The sequence below is a fragment of the Mercenaria mercenaria genome, chromosome 7 (assembly GCF_021730395.1).
Source record: "Mercenaria mercenaria strain notata chromosome 7, MADL_Memer_1, whole genome shotgun sequence".
NCBI lineage: Eukaryota > Metazoa > Mollusca > Bivalvia > Venerida > Veneridae > Mercenaria > Mercenaria mercenaria.
Window position 1 is genome coordinate 20988931 of NC_069367.1, and position 17547 is coordinate 21006477.

At 35.4% G+C, this 17547-nt stretch overlaps 1 protein-coding gene across 1 annotated transcript in view; it reads left to right on the plus strand.

Annotated features, from left to right (window-relative positions):
* Positions 1 to 4142: 4142 nt before the first annotated feature.
* The window catches only part of LOC123554775 (serine-arginine protein 55-like), a 41247-nt gene continuing 27842 nt past the window's right edge, over positions 4143 to 17547 (plus strand). Inside the window, exon 1 of the mRNA XM_045345110.2 lies at positions 4143 to 4266. The gene's annotated coding sequence lies outside the window, so the exon portion shown is untranslated. The remainder of the gene's footprint in view (positions 4267 to 17547) is intronic.

Genomic DNA, 17547 nt, shown 5'->3' on the forward strand with positions numbered 1-17547 from the left:
AGTGGTAACCCGCTTGACTGTCAATCCACAGGTCCGGGTTTCGAATCCCGGTCCAGACACTGGAAATTTCTGAGATGCTCTTGAGTGTCTCCCACCTAAAACTTAGAGGCCTGTACTGGTTCTTCCCAGGAAAGACGGCTTCGCGTGTATCGGTGCTATACACCGGGCACGTTCAAGAACCAGACTGTCTATTCGCAAAGAGCTAGACTAAGTTAGCCGGACAAGTCTGTATCTAAAAAGGATTTTTCACTATCTATTCTAGGGGCTTTATCTCACTCTGTCCCTCTGGTCAGATCGCTCTGTGTCTGTGCTAGTAGAGGATGAATTTCGCGCCCTGTGTGGCTGCGTTTGCTACATGTAAAGTGCCTTTGAACGTGTTTATCATGAAAAGCTGGTATAATATTAAATAATAATAATAATTGTCTATGTAACCACTCTCAAAAATAGAACTTAAGGAGTATTTCGTGTATTTTACTGATTATTGCCTATGTTTAAACCAAGAAAATAAAATATTCTGCACTGACAGTCCCCACTTTGTGTATTCATTATCGGCGGATCAGATCAAAGTTTCAACAAACCATGCAAAACTAAATTATAATAATTACACTGGGATACCAGATTTCATTATGAAATAAAAATAAACGCATTGTTGCCTCTATTTTTAGAATGAGGTGTAGCTTCAGTTTAAGAGCTATATGTTTACACGACTACTATTTGATTTACTGACACTCTTTAAGTTTCAAGTTTTATTGATAAATTCAGGGCCCATAAGGGCATGGTACATGCATAAAATACAATTTAGCGCAGTAATACCAGATTGCGCCCAACAGGGAGAGCGCAGATCTATGGATCGCGGAGTCGTGAGTTCGATCCTCGGGCGGGGCGTATGTTCTCCGTGACGATTTAATAAAATACATTGTGTCTGACATCATTCGTCCTCCAACTCTGATTCATGGAGGGGCAGTTTGCAGTTACTTGTGGAGAACAGATTTGTTCCGATACAGAATCTAGGAACACTGGTTAGGTTATATTAACTGCCTGTCGTTATATAACTGAAATACAGTTGCAAAACGGCCTAAAACCCTAAACAAACAAATACCAGATGGCAAGACAACTATGATACAACCAAATTAGTTGTTCTAATGTGTAGGATCAAACAGCAGCCATTACTGACAATTCAATTCAATTCAATTTAAACATTTTATTTGAGTCTCATCCTAGTACAGTGCATGTAACACAAAGCCAATCTATACAGATTTGTAAGAGACTATACACATAAAAACGCATTAAAAACATTTCAAGTTCACATAAAAAGATATAGATCACAATGATGCCATTCTAATTAAAACATGATCTTACAGCTAATGTTACTGATAAAAGTTGTTAATACCATGTTATTTACATTAACATAATGATATTTTAAAAATCTTTCCTGATATCATTGTATATTGGACAATGGAATAAAACAGGGTTTTTTATCTTCAATAACACCCTGACAGTTAAAACAGCATCTTCTATTCAATTCTAAGTTCTCCTATCTCCCTGTCTCAATTCTCAGGGGTGCAACGCCACATCTAAAATTTGTAAAAGCTGATCGATAACTAAAAGCTAAACTCTTGTAAAGATAATCTTCTGTATAATATTCTGACTTAAACAACCTGTAAGTACGTAGTCTGTTGCCACCTAATCCACGTAACGCTTGATTGTTTTCTAACATGGCTTTCCATTTTTCTTTTTTCAGCTACAAACTATTTCATTTCAATCAACGAGATGAACGGTTTGACATCTGTAACCTTACTATCTAGTAAATGTGTACAATTAATGCTTTGCAACAAACTTTTCAATCTATAGTATCCATTCTTAACTTTGACACCTCTTGACACATAAATATCTTCTTATTCAGTATTCTGGAGTTCTCCATATTCATAACTCTAAAACATTGTCTGAAAACAGATCCCAAAAGTCTAACCCACGCCTAGAAAATAAAGCATGGCCCTGTTCTGTACAGCATTGATACAACTAAAAGACCTATCCCTACAAACTGAAGCAATGTAACTAATGATTGGCCAAACCAGCTGTGTAAATGTTGAGAAGTGGAAACCACCAAAAGCTTTACGTTTAGATATAACTAATCCTAGAGCTCTTGAAATGGTGGGCTCTGGTTCAATTTTTGGGTCTAAATTTTAAGGAATGGGAGAGGTACTCCCCTCTTTTTCTGGGGCCAGGGGTGTCTCCCCGTGGTATTTTTTAACAAATACAGGTATGTGGTAATTTTTAACAAATACAGGTATGTTTGTGTACAGAAAGTGGTACTCCCCTCTTTTAATGGGGGTCAGGGGTCTCCCCTAGAGAATTTTTAAATACAGATATGAGATGGTGGCCTCTGGTGCATTTGTGGTAACGGGAGGTGGTACGGTCCCTCTTTTTAGGGGAGTCAGGGAGGACTCCCCATGGAAACTTTTTAAATATAGGTGTGAAATGATGGCCTCTGGTGCATGTTTGGGTCCATTAGTTTTGAGAAAATATCATTTCTTTTCCAAAACAATTGTGTGCAACTTTGATAAGTATAAGCCACTTCTCAGCCAACTGGGGCGGGGAAGGGTAAGGTCCCCCTGGGCGCGGCCCTGGATCCGGGGCCCCGCATTTAACGTTTTCAAACGTTGAACAGATATATGGTTTTAATGAGAAAGCAACGCACATCAACAACTTCTTCTTTTTAATAGTTATTCTACACCCTGAAACTTATTAAAATAGATTATACATGTGTATTTGTTTTTATCTTTCATACGTTTAATTACATTTAGCAATTGGTAGAGTATATTTATGATGTTAACAGTTCTGGGCAGTGTCAAACAGTCCGATCGAAGGCTGATATATATAACGCTAATACTTAGGCCTATATCTGGTTGGAAAGTTGAAGGTATGGACATTGTCCGGTCGTGTTAGTGACAAAAGCTCTAGTTTTTGGTTGTTGTCTACTATCCCTGTTTGATTTAAGATATCAGGATATGGTGGACAGACATTTATGTTAGCTGTCCCATTATCTTCCTTGAATATATTCAAAGAGCTATAAAAATAAATTTTATACTTCTTTGATATATTTAATGAATCTGGTCAATAATAATAATTTTATTCCCCGAAAGGGAAGCACGTTACTATATTTTGCAACAAGTTTCCCTTCAGGGTATAAGGGAAACACTCATGGTTGATTTTTCACTTGCTGTGTACCCTTCTTGTTGATATAGTAATTTTGTGTCTTAATAAGATAAGATAAGATAAGTTTTATTTAAATTCGGTGTCACATGGTGAGAAAAATGTGCACACAGTCCGGGACTCGAACCCGAGACCCCTCGCTTACAGGTCGAGTGCTCTACCGACTGAGCTAACCGGCTGCCTGACACATCCTCTCCCCTAACGTGACTAAGTCCGTACCGTGACATACACCCCACAAATTGGAAATTAGTCCTCGAATTCCAGAGGTACATAATATTGCAAGCGTCGTAAGACTGACCAAGCAAGCATGCCACGGCCCCACGTTGGGCGCCAAATGTCACAGGGTGAGTGCTCTACCGACTGAGCTAACCGGCTTCCTAACGTGACCAAGTCCATACCGTGACATCGGCAAGACAGCAACATTATAACATAGGCTCTGAAGGCCTAACTAAACTAAAGGAACCAGTGTGGGAGCCATCTGGTAATGGCTACCAGGTATTTGAACACTATTTTTTTACTTGGCATGGCATCAGAGGTCTAAATTAAAGCTAGCTTCTGTTTAAATTTCATTGTGGATGTATTTTTTGGACATTTTGGTAGGAAAAATGGGAGAGCAGGTTGTATTTGGTGAAGTGAAGCTCAATTTTAGTATGAGTAGTACTTCCAGGTCACAGCAGTGTGATTTTGATGTCAGTTTACAGTAAGCAAATGTGATCAGAGAAATCTCTCTTAGAAGATACATGACCCCTACTTTTCTCTTCATTTTATATCAGTTTTATCATAACTCATTAAAATGAGGTCAGGATTTTTTTATCTGAAATGGGTCTAGCTATGTTTGGTAGCTCTTTGAAAAATGTCAGTTTTATATAGAATATATAGGGAAAACTATTTACCTGTTTGTGACCTGAAGAGCTTTTGAACTGACTATCTTGTTACGGCTACCGTATTATAGCCTCCTTTCAGTTACGGGAACCGTATTAAAGTCTCTCCGCAGAACGTCACGTGACAAAACCTGTGTGCCTCCTCGAGGAAAAAAGATACTGGCAAAAACAAGTATATTTAAACTTTAAACAATATCATAATTATATGGAAAAACTCGGATGTAATATAGTCGAGTAGCATAATAAACAAGTTTAGATATTTCCCTTATATATAAAGAGTATTCAGTGTTTTAAAATCAGGACGAAATATCGATCCAAAATGAGAGGGATTCGTACTCATTATTTCTCGATATACTTTTATTCTATTTCTTCATACTGCCACATATCTCATAGATAGTGATTGCAGGTATAAGAAGTAGGTACAAGCATTTTTTTAGCTCATCTGATTTTTTGAAAAAAAAATGAGTTATTGTCATCACTTCATTGGCGTCGACATTGCCTGGTTAAGTTTTTTTATAAAAGTTTTATGTTTGGCAGTGGCTAGAGAATCGGTTATCGGTTTCCTAGACAGCGAACTTATTCGTCCGGAACCGGTTCTCTAGCTAAAGTACTATGCATAGACTAGGGAACCGGAATTTTACTTCTATGCATAAAGCTGCCTAAATTCACTTTGTTTCTTTTGGTAAGTATTATGCATGTTATTATCTTAATAAATTTCAATTTTCAGCAAGCAATGCCTTTTCATTTTTCTGTATTTACCGTGTCTCCAAAAATGTACTCACCGCATACTGTCATTTTGGAATGATAAATAAACTAGTACAAATGATTGCGGAAATAGGTAGCATTGGAGCAAGCTGTAATAAATTTGAAATGTATAATTAAAAGGTATAAAACAATACAAGAAACATTTAAAACAAATTAAGTAATTTCTGTTAATTAGTATTGACAGTGTGCGACATTAACTTTTTAACACCGTAGCCAATGGGGCTACGGACTTCCAATTTTTTGTAGCCCGACAGAATTTTTCGTAGCCCCACTAATTTTTCGCTCAAGAATGAAAAAGACTTTCATTCTAGTAATATTTAATTTCTTTCAATATACTGCTGTAGGTTGGTGAATATTGATATATTTCAGAAATTTGTATGAGTTTTTCAGAATTGATTTCAAAATCTGAAACAGTGTTCACAAAATTGTGCAGAAAGTCAAAGACACAGAGTCATGAAAAGAGATCTAAACAGCTTTGTAGACATGGTAGACAAGAAATAGCTTGGCAGTAGACTGACCAGGGGTCTCGCTAGGCCCATTATTTTTTTGGGAGAAGTCAATTATCCCTCAAACTGATTTAAGGAGAAGTGGGGAGACTTTAGGGAGAAGTTGGAAGACTCCATTAATTTTTATATTTCTACCTCGACGCTGTGAATTGATTCAATGACCACTCATTTTCTTAGTTACATCATTTTACCATACACATTTATACCGAGTCACCACTTGTGTGAACAGTTTCTCATTCGAATAAAACTGAAAGTAAACTGTGTCAAACCTAGAAATACATACCGGTATTCAAATCAATTCATCCATCAAAGTTAGTTTTATGAAGTAAATACTTTACATGTCGTTCTTTTACCATGGATACCAAATAATTGTGTCTATGGGCTATGTGATTTTCTGTCGCCCGAGCCATATTTTCGTAGCCATTGGCGATCGGGCTACCGTTAATGTCGCACACTGTATTGATCACATATCTTTGAACATGAAATGCCTAGGCAGTGTGTGACAGTGTGAAAGCATCGTGTTTGATAGAGAAAGTCTGTAAATGTAAACTGTTATCCAGTTTAGAAGGCGTTAATTGCCGACAATAAAAGGCTTGGATTAAATTGGTAAAACAAGCTCCTAAGTCGGAAGACAAAGTAAGTAATTGTGGAAAATATATCGATAATTTCAGCACAAAAACCTCAGCAAGTAACTATATTCTTTTAGCAAATGACATTTCACATCCAGTTTAAATTAATACATTCTTTCCGATCGGTAATAAATTTGCTACTTACTTTGGATTTTCCTAAATGATAATCCTTCTTTTACAGTATTTTTAGAAGAAAAAAAAAACACATTCAATTTGTCTCCTATTAAAAATTGATATCTCTGACACATTTTGACCAGCACATGGCAGCTAGACATCAAAAGGAGTGTCGGCAAAACTTCCCATTATTGATTATCTTTGATGTGGGATGAAAGTTAACTGGTTGGGTATTGCAAGGTGAATGACGTAATTTGACATAATTCTACAGGGCCCTCTCTACATTTTGGGGGATTGGGGCCGGGGCCCTTGGAGGGGGGAATTTCGCGTCGTTTTCAAGGGAGGGGGGAATTCATTCTGGAGATATGACATCTGATCATAACCCCTTAAATTAAGGTGAATTGAGTATTACAGATATCAAACTAATGTGAATATATCTGAAGTATTGTACAGAACATAATCTATTAAAAACAGGCAACTTTTATTTTCTTTTATTAAATCAGTTATGTGATATCCAAGCGAGGTTCACATGTCGTCATTATCGGTAGCACTAGCAGTATCCACGGACATTGTCCCAGCAGCAGCCGGAGCAGGGCTTCCCTGCATCGTATCTACCTGATTGTGCATGTCTGGCCCTGATGAAACAGCGGTGTCAGTGACAGTAGTTTGTTTTTTTGAGAGCATGCTGCTTAAAAGCAAATCTTTTTTGCACATTTCGCCCCTGTTGCATCCGTGATCTTTTTACGGTTATGATGTGCAATTATGCGACATTTTTTTTTTCAAAGGGAAGTAACTTTGCATAAACGCATCCCGGGAACTGAAAAACGCGTGTATTATACGGATCAGTAAAACCAGGGGTTCCACTAGACCTGGAAACCCAAGAGTCCCAGGACCCTTGGGTCCAAATTTGAAGGGTCCTTTTTCAAAATACAAGAGTCCTGCCCCAACAATCGATACAATTGACTATATTTTCTTATAAAGTAATACTAAGTAATTAATAGCTACTAAAACCAAGAACATGTTACAGCATAATAACATAATAATATTTCTGTTTCAGGTCATATAATCTCATATTGTAAATAAATTTTTATCAAAATTCATTTTAATTTGATGAGGTTTTTCTTCATATTTTGTTTGTTAGCAGAAAAGTGCTAAAACACTGTAAAAATGTATCCAAAAACGTACTATCCGGATACTGGTACACTTTTGGAATGTCGTCTGAAATGTTGTTTTTGCCATAAAACTTGGTCCACTAAGGTAAACCAGAGATAGTTCCTCAAATAATGATGCTACTTTTCATTAAAAATTGCATGAAAGTCAAGTTTTTTTTAGTGAATTTTGGAAAAATTGCATATGTCATCGGGTGTAATTAGAATCGTGAACGGACATTCTAAACTTATTTTTACTTTCCAAATCCATTTAAATTTGTGGATTTTCTCGTTGATATTAAGGTTACAATCATTAAACAATGAGCTAATTTAAAGTTTGCATGAAGAAATCTTGCAGGACACTTTTCACATGCTCGGTAATCAGCTGGTCGCTTAATTACGATAATTTAATAATTGGCGCCTTTTTGACAGTATGCAGGCTCAATAGGGTACCGCTTTATCAATTAATGTTAACACTTCATTGATTCTCATTACCTATGTTCGCTCGCCGTGACGTAACTTGCTGATAAAGAAAAATCAGCGTGGCATGTCCACATGATAAAGAGCGGGAATTTAGCAGAAGATCAAAGGCAGGAGGGCATGACCGAGTGTGTTTATTTTGAATACACGTGTTTATCGTGGATATAGTTTTACTGTAGAAAATGACGGATAAGAGGAAGGAGTAAAACTTTATCAGGCTCATTAAGTTACGAGACGCTCCTAAGACTATCGGTTATCGATTTTTTTCTTGATTTTTTTTTTCTTTCGAGGGGGAATTTTTCTATACTTCGGGGGAAAAAAGCATACTATTTCGAGGGGGGAACGGGGCCGAATTTCGGCCCCAAAAATCGGCAAACGAGGGCCCTGTTCTACTCCAAGTAAATTGTACTTCAGATTTTTTAAAGTGGATTTTCGTTTTGTAGCTGAACAACAGTAAGTCTGGTGATTTTAATATAATGCTGACTGTTGCTATACATAATTTTGTTAAATAAGATGTTTTCTAACCAATCTAGTGGTCCTTTTCTCTAAATTCTATTACTTTACAAATTGTTCTGAACCAATTAGAAAAAAAGATGATAGTAATGATTATGATGATGATGATGATGTTGATGGTATTGAAGGTCATTGTACAAAGTGATACTATGTAGGACTCCAAGAAAATTTAAGAGGGACTCCAAAATCTGAATGTTAGGCAGTCCTGACTCCATGAAATTGAATCTTAATGGAAGCCCTGTCAGAGAAACTGCATGAAGTTTTAATGGCAATTAAATTAGTTTGTACATCTATAAACATGTAATGACACAAATACAAATCAATACATGTATTATTTTATATTTAGATAATTCTAACATAGTACATGTTGAAAGCAAATAATATTTAAAAACGGGAAAGCGAGTTTTCACGCATTTATTTGTCAGGGCCTCCGCTGTCGATCGCCAATGTCTCCATTTGCGATAATTTTAAGAATTTGGCGCTAAATTTTGCGAACTGGCGAAAATAAGTGGCGCATAGTTTTTTTCCCTCGGCATTTGTTTTTTCCGTAGTGATATAAGCGGCCCAATAATTGGTTCCCGATACACGTGTTTACCTAGACGCTGGTAGTGAATAAAATCGATAACCAGTCTAGGCGGTGTTGACAATTCGACTATTGAAGTTGGTTGACACTTTGAGAAGATAATTACGTAATAATGTGTGAACTGATGATTAACCAGTAATCAAAACATCTGCCAGCTTGTATGTTTGACCTCTGCCGAGAATTCACCAAAATTAGGCCAGAGTTTTTTTATTTTTCGTTTTATGGGAGCGCCGGTCCTAAATATTGCAAAAGTGGAATAAAATTAAAATTCATTTTCCCGAGTTTTATTTTATTTTTTCCGCCGGTCGGTTGTTTACAGCCCCAAAGAAAATAAAATTAGTGTATTTTCACCTGGACGTAATTTCACAGGAAGGGAGTTTAACACGTGCAAAATATCGTGTTTTGCCGTACATTTATCGGTATTAACAGGGTGTAAAATTCCACTCGCCTGCTCGCATTGGCGAGTTAAGTCTGAGTAGGACGAGGGGACCTCACTGTGTACTCGACCGATTGGGCGAGTGGTTTTTTATTACGTCCTTACTTTACCAAAATTCAGAAATTACATCTACAAAACGTCAACAAACTTTGAGATGGTTCAGTCGCTACCTGGATTGACTGGAAACAGATAAAGATATCAAAACGTCATGCCGGTAATTTTCCATTCCACAAGCACGTGTGACCTATCGTAACATCTAATTTACATCGACACGTACACAAAAACCGTGCGTAGTGCATTCATTTTTTAATATTTTCGCTTCAAGTTTTCAACACCCCTTGAGAATAATACTTTTGAATTCTATAATGATTTTAAATAAGATATCGCCAGAAATGTAGGCAAAATTCTATAAAAATGGTCGAATTTTTCATATAATCATTTGTAAAAATTCAAACAGCGCGATCTTAGTTACTTATTTCTTTCTAAAAGTAAATAAATGATGAATACTATGGGCTTAAAATTCAGACTTTTGACCAGAAAGTACAAAAAACAGAATAAAAAAATCTTAAATGATGAAAAAGCGGCTGCGATTACAATACATGGAGTAAGACGATTTTTGGCAAACAGATTTCTGTTAGTGCGGCAGAATAGGTTACGTGACCTCGTGAACGTAAGTAGAAATGCGATTTTAAAATAAAGCAATGTGATGTCACTGCGGTTTTTAATGAGTTTTAAATGAATCTTTGCACATGTATTTTTTGACCAACAATTTAAAAGTTTTTCTTGTCAAACAATAATGTAAATTCCTTGAGGGTAAATAGGTCACAGAGGTAGGATATCCACTATAATAACTATCGTTTGAGACATTTACCTTTTATACGGGATATAGCACATTCGCTTTTGATAACAAATTAAAGAAGAAATTTTTTATTGATTTCTATTTCTCAGCAATTTTAAGAGCCGATGCGGTACGATCAGACAGTGATGTGTCACATGGCGCGAAAACATGACGTAATGCCATGACAATCTCGAGCAAAAATACCGCTTTGATCTCCGCTTCAGATGTCAAGATACTGACACACTTCTTTTAGCTCTTAGAGGGGGTGTAAATTGATCATGAAAACAAGGTCAACATTACTTAGTTTATCACTGAATAATTACCGATAATCTTTAACGTTTTTTTTTCTCTCTTTCTACACGGGTGGATGGACGATGATTGTGTCCAAATTTTTTAGATACTTTTCAAAATATATATTTTCGGGAAATAATACTATTGTACATAATACTCCTTTCATAAAAGTGACAGTATTTAAAGTATTAAATTGTCTAAAGATTGTCTTACTCACATTTTGTTTTCAATAGATTCAACTTACAAGTTTGCCATAGAAAGGTAATACAATATCAAAGGTGCTTTGACATTAAATTTTATTCAAAACATTAGTTGTTTGCAGAACAAATAAATGTTTGTAACAGCAGATTGTTTTTTACATTTTTATTTCAATGGTGACCCCTCACACTTTACACAGGCTTGGGACTGTCTGGCATAAAGCAGCTGGTAGTGTTGGCAAATATTCAGACAGATGGTCCATTTCTTTTGTAACTTCGATAGAATTCATAAGTGTATAAAGAATATTAAAGAATACTTTTTATTGGAGACAATATTTTGACAAAAAGTGATGCAACTTCAGTACTTGAACTTAGTGTAGTATAAAAAGGTGCAAATTACAGAAGCAACTTCAGTACTTGCACTAAGTGTATTATAAAAAGGTGCAAATCACAGAGTTAAATGAGGTAAATTTTCATATTACTTTTTGCTAGATTATCTTTCGTTTTTCATCACTGAAAAAAAAATCTTGCCCTCTGCACTGTGACTGTTATTCAAAGTTATTAAATACTTTATTTTGCTGATAAAATCCAGTATATTATGAGCTGGCATAAACTGTAAAGTTAGCTCATTAAAGATGATATTGGTGAAAGATACAATAAATAAATATTATGTATAAAAAGCAGAGGTTACACAGCAGAAGATGCAAGCAATCCAAACCACCAAAACTACTACACTACTAATTAAGCCACTTTATACCAGACGTGTTTAGTCTCTACTTGCTGTCACTGAAATTTACTGTGGCTGTTGTAACAGATAAAATAATTTTTGTCTTCCACTTAAATTAAGTAAAACAAGCTTTCTGAATTTTAAAGACTTGCCAGTGTGAGTTACAGTGCCTGAAGCAGTTTATTCACAAGCATGCATGAAAATTTTATTCAATGTTCATCCTGTATAAATGGCTTTTATAGTCTTAAAACATAACAATACATCACAATATTAAATATTGGACACAAACGCAAGTAAACAAAACTTGAAACGAAAGTTCATCAAAATAAAAAAGATCTTAAAAAAATTCTATTTTATTTTTTTTTTTTTCCGAGATGCTCACTTTCAAGTTTTTTATTTTTATTTTTATTTCCTCCTCCCCCTGCTCATTTTTCAAAAATCTCCCGTAAAACGAAAGATAAAAAAACTCTGGCCTTAACGCCGATTACGGTGTACTTTATGTGTTGCGATTTTTTACAAAAAAAAAAAAGATCGACATTTTGTGGCATGCAGTTGTATGACTGACGAATTTTAAGTAAGTACGAAAGACACATTTAATTTGTTAGTTTTGGCAAGATAATTTTGTAATTCCTCAGTTTTCATAAAAGATTTTAACGATGGATCCGAAAACAAAAACACATCGACCTCAATTTGTATCCTGGACCTGGTTAATTTCTTTGAAATGTTCAGAAGCTGGAAGATATCACTTGCTACCATGGCTTCTTAATAATCATTAGACAAGTGTTCAACTCGACCTTTTAGAATAGAAAAAAATCCGAATTTTCCTTTCCGAAAATAAATGAGTCCTGAAAAATTGGTAATTCTGACCAAAGAGCTATAAAAATAAAAATTACTTCTACAATAAACTAATGCACCTTCAAAACTTGTTATTATTCCTAATGAAATCATTTACAATATTTTATTTCTCTATGCACACTATGACAGCCAACTAAGAGAAATAAAAATGGCTCAGAACTTTGGCTCAAAAATGGCTCAAAAGTGGCTCCAACTTTTTCAAATTGGCGAAAAGGTTGGCGACAAGTATGAAAAACCCAGAGGAGGCCCTGTTCGTACTAGTTTTTATCTTTCCAATATGGCGGACAGTAAACGTAGATAATTGCAAGGGCACGGTAAAATTAATTAAGATTACAATATGCATGACATTTACCAAGAAACAAAGTGGATTTTGGCAGCATTATAATGCATAGAATTAAAATTCCGGTTCTCTAGCCTATGCACGCTATTTTGGTTTAGGGAACCGATTCCGGTTCTCTAGCCACTGCCTTTATGTTTAGGTCAACTTTTCTCCTAAACTATCAAAGCTATTGCTTTGAAACTTGCAACAGTTGTTCACCATCATAAGCTGACCCTGTACGTTAAGAAACATAACTCTGTCCTGCTTTTGCAAGAATTGTTGCCTAGGGCTGTCATCGATAGAAACGATATCGATGTATCAACGATATTTTTTTGTCGATCGATTATCGATTCCCATTTTCAAAAATCGATATTTTACAGAGAGAAAAAACTATCCAGATAAACACTCAGGCCCTCAAAAACTATTAAGTTCACAAAGTTGTAAATTTGGACAAATGCAAAAGAGAAGTGAAGGCAAAATAAAAATGAAAGATTTTATTAATTTTTATTTCTTTTATTTCATAAATACAAATACAACACAATCAAACAGTAATATGAAAAGTAGGCAATAAAACTAAAAATAGCACTTACAGGAAGGTATATAGTATGCTTACGAACAAATACATTGTTAATCTAACTTAATAATTGATATATCGATGTATCGTCGATATTTGTCTTCTGATATATCGGTATCGTCGATATGCCTAAGACCCAATCAATGACAGCCCTATTGTTGCCCCTTTTGGACTTAGAAAATCAGATTTCTTGGTTAATTTTTATGTTTAGGTCAGCTTTTCTCATAAACTACTGTAAATCGCAAATCGGGCGAAAATTAAGTCGCAAGTGAACATATTTTAATTAATATAAAAAGGTAATATCACTGCATAGTTGCATTTGAAAACGTTCAGTTTTATAGTACCCTTCTATTATAAATGCACCCTAACCCTTTTCATCCATATCAACGGATATTCACACCTCCAATTATGGACAGTCAGTAAATGGCTGTTATTACACTGTCATTTGTTGGCCATTTAAATAGGCGATTAATCCATACATGTACTTAGCAGAATATATCATATTGGCTGCCGACTGTAAATTGCATGTATATGTCGTTCGAAATATGCATATTGCTTTTGTTTTTATCGCCTGTTTGCCTGACGGATCGATATTGAAAATGCTGTTGCTTCATAAATAAGTAACTTGTCAATCAATTGAAATAATATGGATTTGTGCACTCATGTAATACAATTATGGTACTAGAATATGAATTATTAATATCCAGATATGTGTAAGCACAGAACCATTTTATAGCCATCTATTTAAGCTGAAGCTAAAATCCTTCGCGTTTTTGTTAGATCAAAGTTTTTCGCGACTTTTTAATTTCACGGAAAAATACTACCCGCGAAAGGCGCTAATTTAAAAAGCGCGAAAACAATTCTAGGTTTACAGTATCAAAGCTATTGCTTTAAAAACACTTGTTCACCATCATAAGCTGACTCTGTACAGCAGAAACATAACTCTGTCCTGCTTTTTGCAAGAATTATGGCCCCTTTTGGACTTAGAAAATATCAGATTTATTGGTTAAGTTTTATGTTTAAACTTTTCTTCTAAACTGTCAAAGCTATTGCTTTGAAACTTGCAACTGTTGTTCACTATCATAAGCTGACTGTACATCAAGAAACGTAACTCCATCCTACTTTTTGCAAGAATTATGGCCCTTTTTGGACTTAGAAAATCATGGGTAGGACAATTTTTCTATTATACAAAGAAAACAGATGAGCGTCAGCACCCGCAAGGCGGTACTCTTGTTAGTTTCTAAATTGAACGTAATTTCCTTCCATACTGAAGGAATTTTCCAGGGTTTTCCCTCGGAAATTTTTATAGGGGGTCATTATGACCCCTTCTTGTTTGACTTTGGGGGTCATTTTCAATTTCCCTTTCCGAAGGGAGGCATATTAGTTTTCATCTGTCCGTCCATTCGTTCGTTCGTCACAATGTTAACTGTTTGCATGAAGACACTTTACTCGCGAACCACTGCACCCAGGACCTTCAAACTTCACATGCTGATAGTACTTATTGAGTACATGACCCCTACTGACTTTGGGGTCATAGGTCAAGGTCACCAGGTCAAAGGTCAAGGTGCTGTGGGGGCATTTGTCACCATTAGTGACAGCTCTTGTTTTAAGTTTTAAAAATGGTATTGAAATCTTTATAAAAATCCAAAAGAAAACAGTGTGTTTATCATAAATTAACTTGCAATGTACTGTAAGGAACATAAAGAAATACATGTACATCAACAAATTATTTTTTTACACTTTTTTGAAATCAGACAGTAGTTGCAACCCTTTGTGTGTGCATCTGCGTGAAGGAGGGATCTTACGTGATGAGTAGGTGTAGTGTTGCAAAAATTTTAGCAGCCCGATACGAAAGGATTGTTTTGAATCTTTGATACATGGCCGGCATTTCATTTCGGTGTGATAACATATGATACATATGAATGTTTTACATTTTCGGCCGAGGACCTTTCAACAGGGTTTTCCTCCGTACAGATGACAAGAAAAACCTCGTCCTTTGTTGATGCGCCATTTTTGTTGAATGGTTTACCGTATAAAGAGACGTCGATATCTAGACGATAATTAAACCTAGAACGCAGTCTACCTTTACTATTTCGTACCTATGCGCGAATTGGTACTTACTTACAATATTGAGTATGAAAATTTGCATCGCCATAATTTCGACGGTAGTTGAGTTGCACCAACAATGACGCATTCAGAATTATTTTGAGGGTCATTTTGAAAATCAGTGTGCTAAAAGTTTTACTGAGTAAAACGCACAAAAATGTGCGTCAAGGAAACCCTGCTGTAACCTGGTTGAGCATTTATTGCCCAATCTGGTTTAAATCAATGTAAAGAAATGTAAGATTATTGTTCAATCACACAATTACACCTTTTTGCAGATCAAGGGCGTAACTAAGGAGGGGAAAAAATTTCAGCTCAGAGATGTAAATATATGTTGTCATGGATCTGTGAGCTGAAAGGAATCCTACAGTTGTATATTCACAACTTTATCATGACATCACAGTACATTAGGGGTTCTAATTGACCAATCAGAGAGCTGCATTTTCGAGTACCTGCCAGTTTCCACTTTCGTATAACCAGGAAGGTCTTAATACGGGGAGTAGACACTCCGTATAAATCAATACATTTATCTGTATTATGCTGTCGTCCATACCTGTAGATATCGATCAGTCGTTAGCGATCAATATTTTGTTTTCGCCACTATCAATTAGCATGTAATTAGCATATTACCTCATGTTAATCATGGAGCTATAACACTAATCTTTTTGATCAAAGGGTTTACCAGTCACATGTTAAGTGGCGATAATTAGATGATCAGAGATTGATCTAAAGGGATTCTGATGGAAAAACAGCATGCGACTGCATGTGGTAATCGATATGCTTAATTTTTAGCTCATCTGATTTTTTGAAAAAAAATGATGAGTTATTGTCATCACTTGAGCAGTTGTCGGCGTCGGCGTCTGCGTCGGCGTTGCCTGGTTAAGTTTTATGTTTAGGTCAGCTTTTCTCCTAAACTATCAAAGCTATTGCTTTGAAACTTGGAATACTTGTTCACCATCATAAGCTGACCCTGTATAGCAAGAAACATAACTCCATCTTGCTTTTTGAAAGATTTATGGCCCCTTTTGTACTTAGAAAATATCAGATTTCTTGGTTAAGTTTTATGTTTAGGTCAACTTTTCTCCTAAACTATCAAAGCTATTGCTTTGAAACTTGGAATACTTGTTCACCATCATAAGCTGACCCTGTACATCAAGAAACATAACTCCATCTTGCTTTTTGCAAGATTATTGCCCCTTTTGGACTTAGAAAATCAGTTTTTTTGGGTTAAGTTTTATGTTTAGGTCAGCTTTAATCCTAAACTATCAAAGCTATTGCTTTAAAAACTTGCAACACTTGTTCACCATCATAAGTTGACCCTGTACAGCAAGAAACATAACTCCGTCCTGCTTTTTGCAAGATTTATGGCCCCTTTTGGACTTAGAAAATATCAGATTTCTTGGTTAAGTTTTATGTTTAGGTCAACTTTTTCTCTTAAACTATCAAAGCTATTGCTTTGAAACTTGCAACACTTGTTCACCATCATAAGCTGACCCTGTACAGCAAGCAACATAACTCCATCCTGCTTTTTGCAATAATTATTGCCCCTTTTGGACTTAGAAAATCATTTTCTTGGTTGAGTATTATGTTTAAGTCAACTTTTCTCATAAACTATCAAAGCTATTGCTTTAAAACTTGCAACAGTTTTTCACCATCATAAGTGGACACTGTACATCAAGAAACATAACTCTATCCTGCTTTTTGCAAGAATGATGGCCCTTTTTAGACTTAGAAAATCATGGGTAGGACAATATTTCTATTACACTAAAAAAAATCAGATAAGCGTCAGCACCCGCAAGGCGGTGCTCTTGTTATGAATTAACTCAAGCTCACTTCCCCGAAGAAATATTTTACCACGTAACTTCAAACCTTTATCAAAAGACCGATTTTTGTTGGATTTGAATAAATAAAATGGAAAAAACAGAAAGTTGACACTTTTCTTAATCTTGTAGAGCCATAATTATAATAATTGTTTATAATGTCAGATTTCTACATACAAAGAATGTTTCAAGCGAAAAATTAGTTTAATTAACTTAATCTTAAAACTGATGTGTGAAAAATACAATGTATTTAAATCAAAATAACAATGAAATTTTAAAAAAAGGCCGACAACGAAGTTACATTTAGTATTCCAAACTTTTAGATAAAACTGCAGAAAATCATCTAGGTTTAACAGTTACATGCATTTAAATGGTGAAGAACAAATCAATATCATACACAAATATTTTCAGGCAACAGTTTACAGTTTCGACATGCTATTTTCATTAAAATATGTCCTAATTTTATTGTTCTAAATACTCTGAATCAACAAGGCAAATATCATGTAAAAAAACGACATCTTTCTCTCTGGTAAGACAAGCCTAGATTTAGCCATT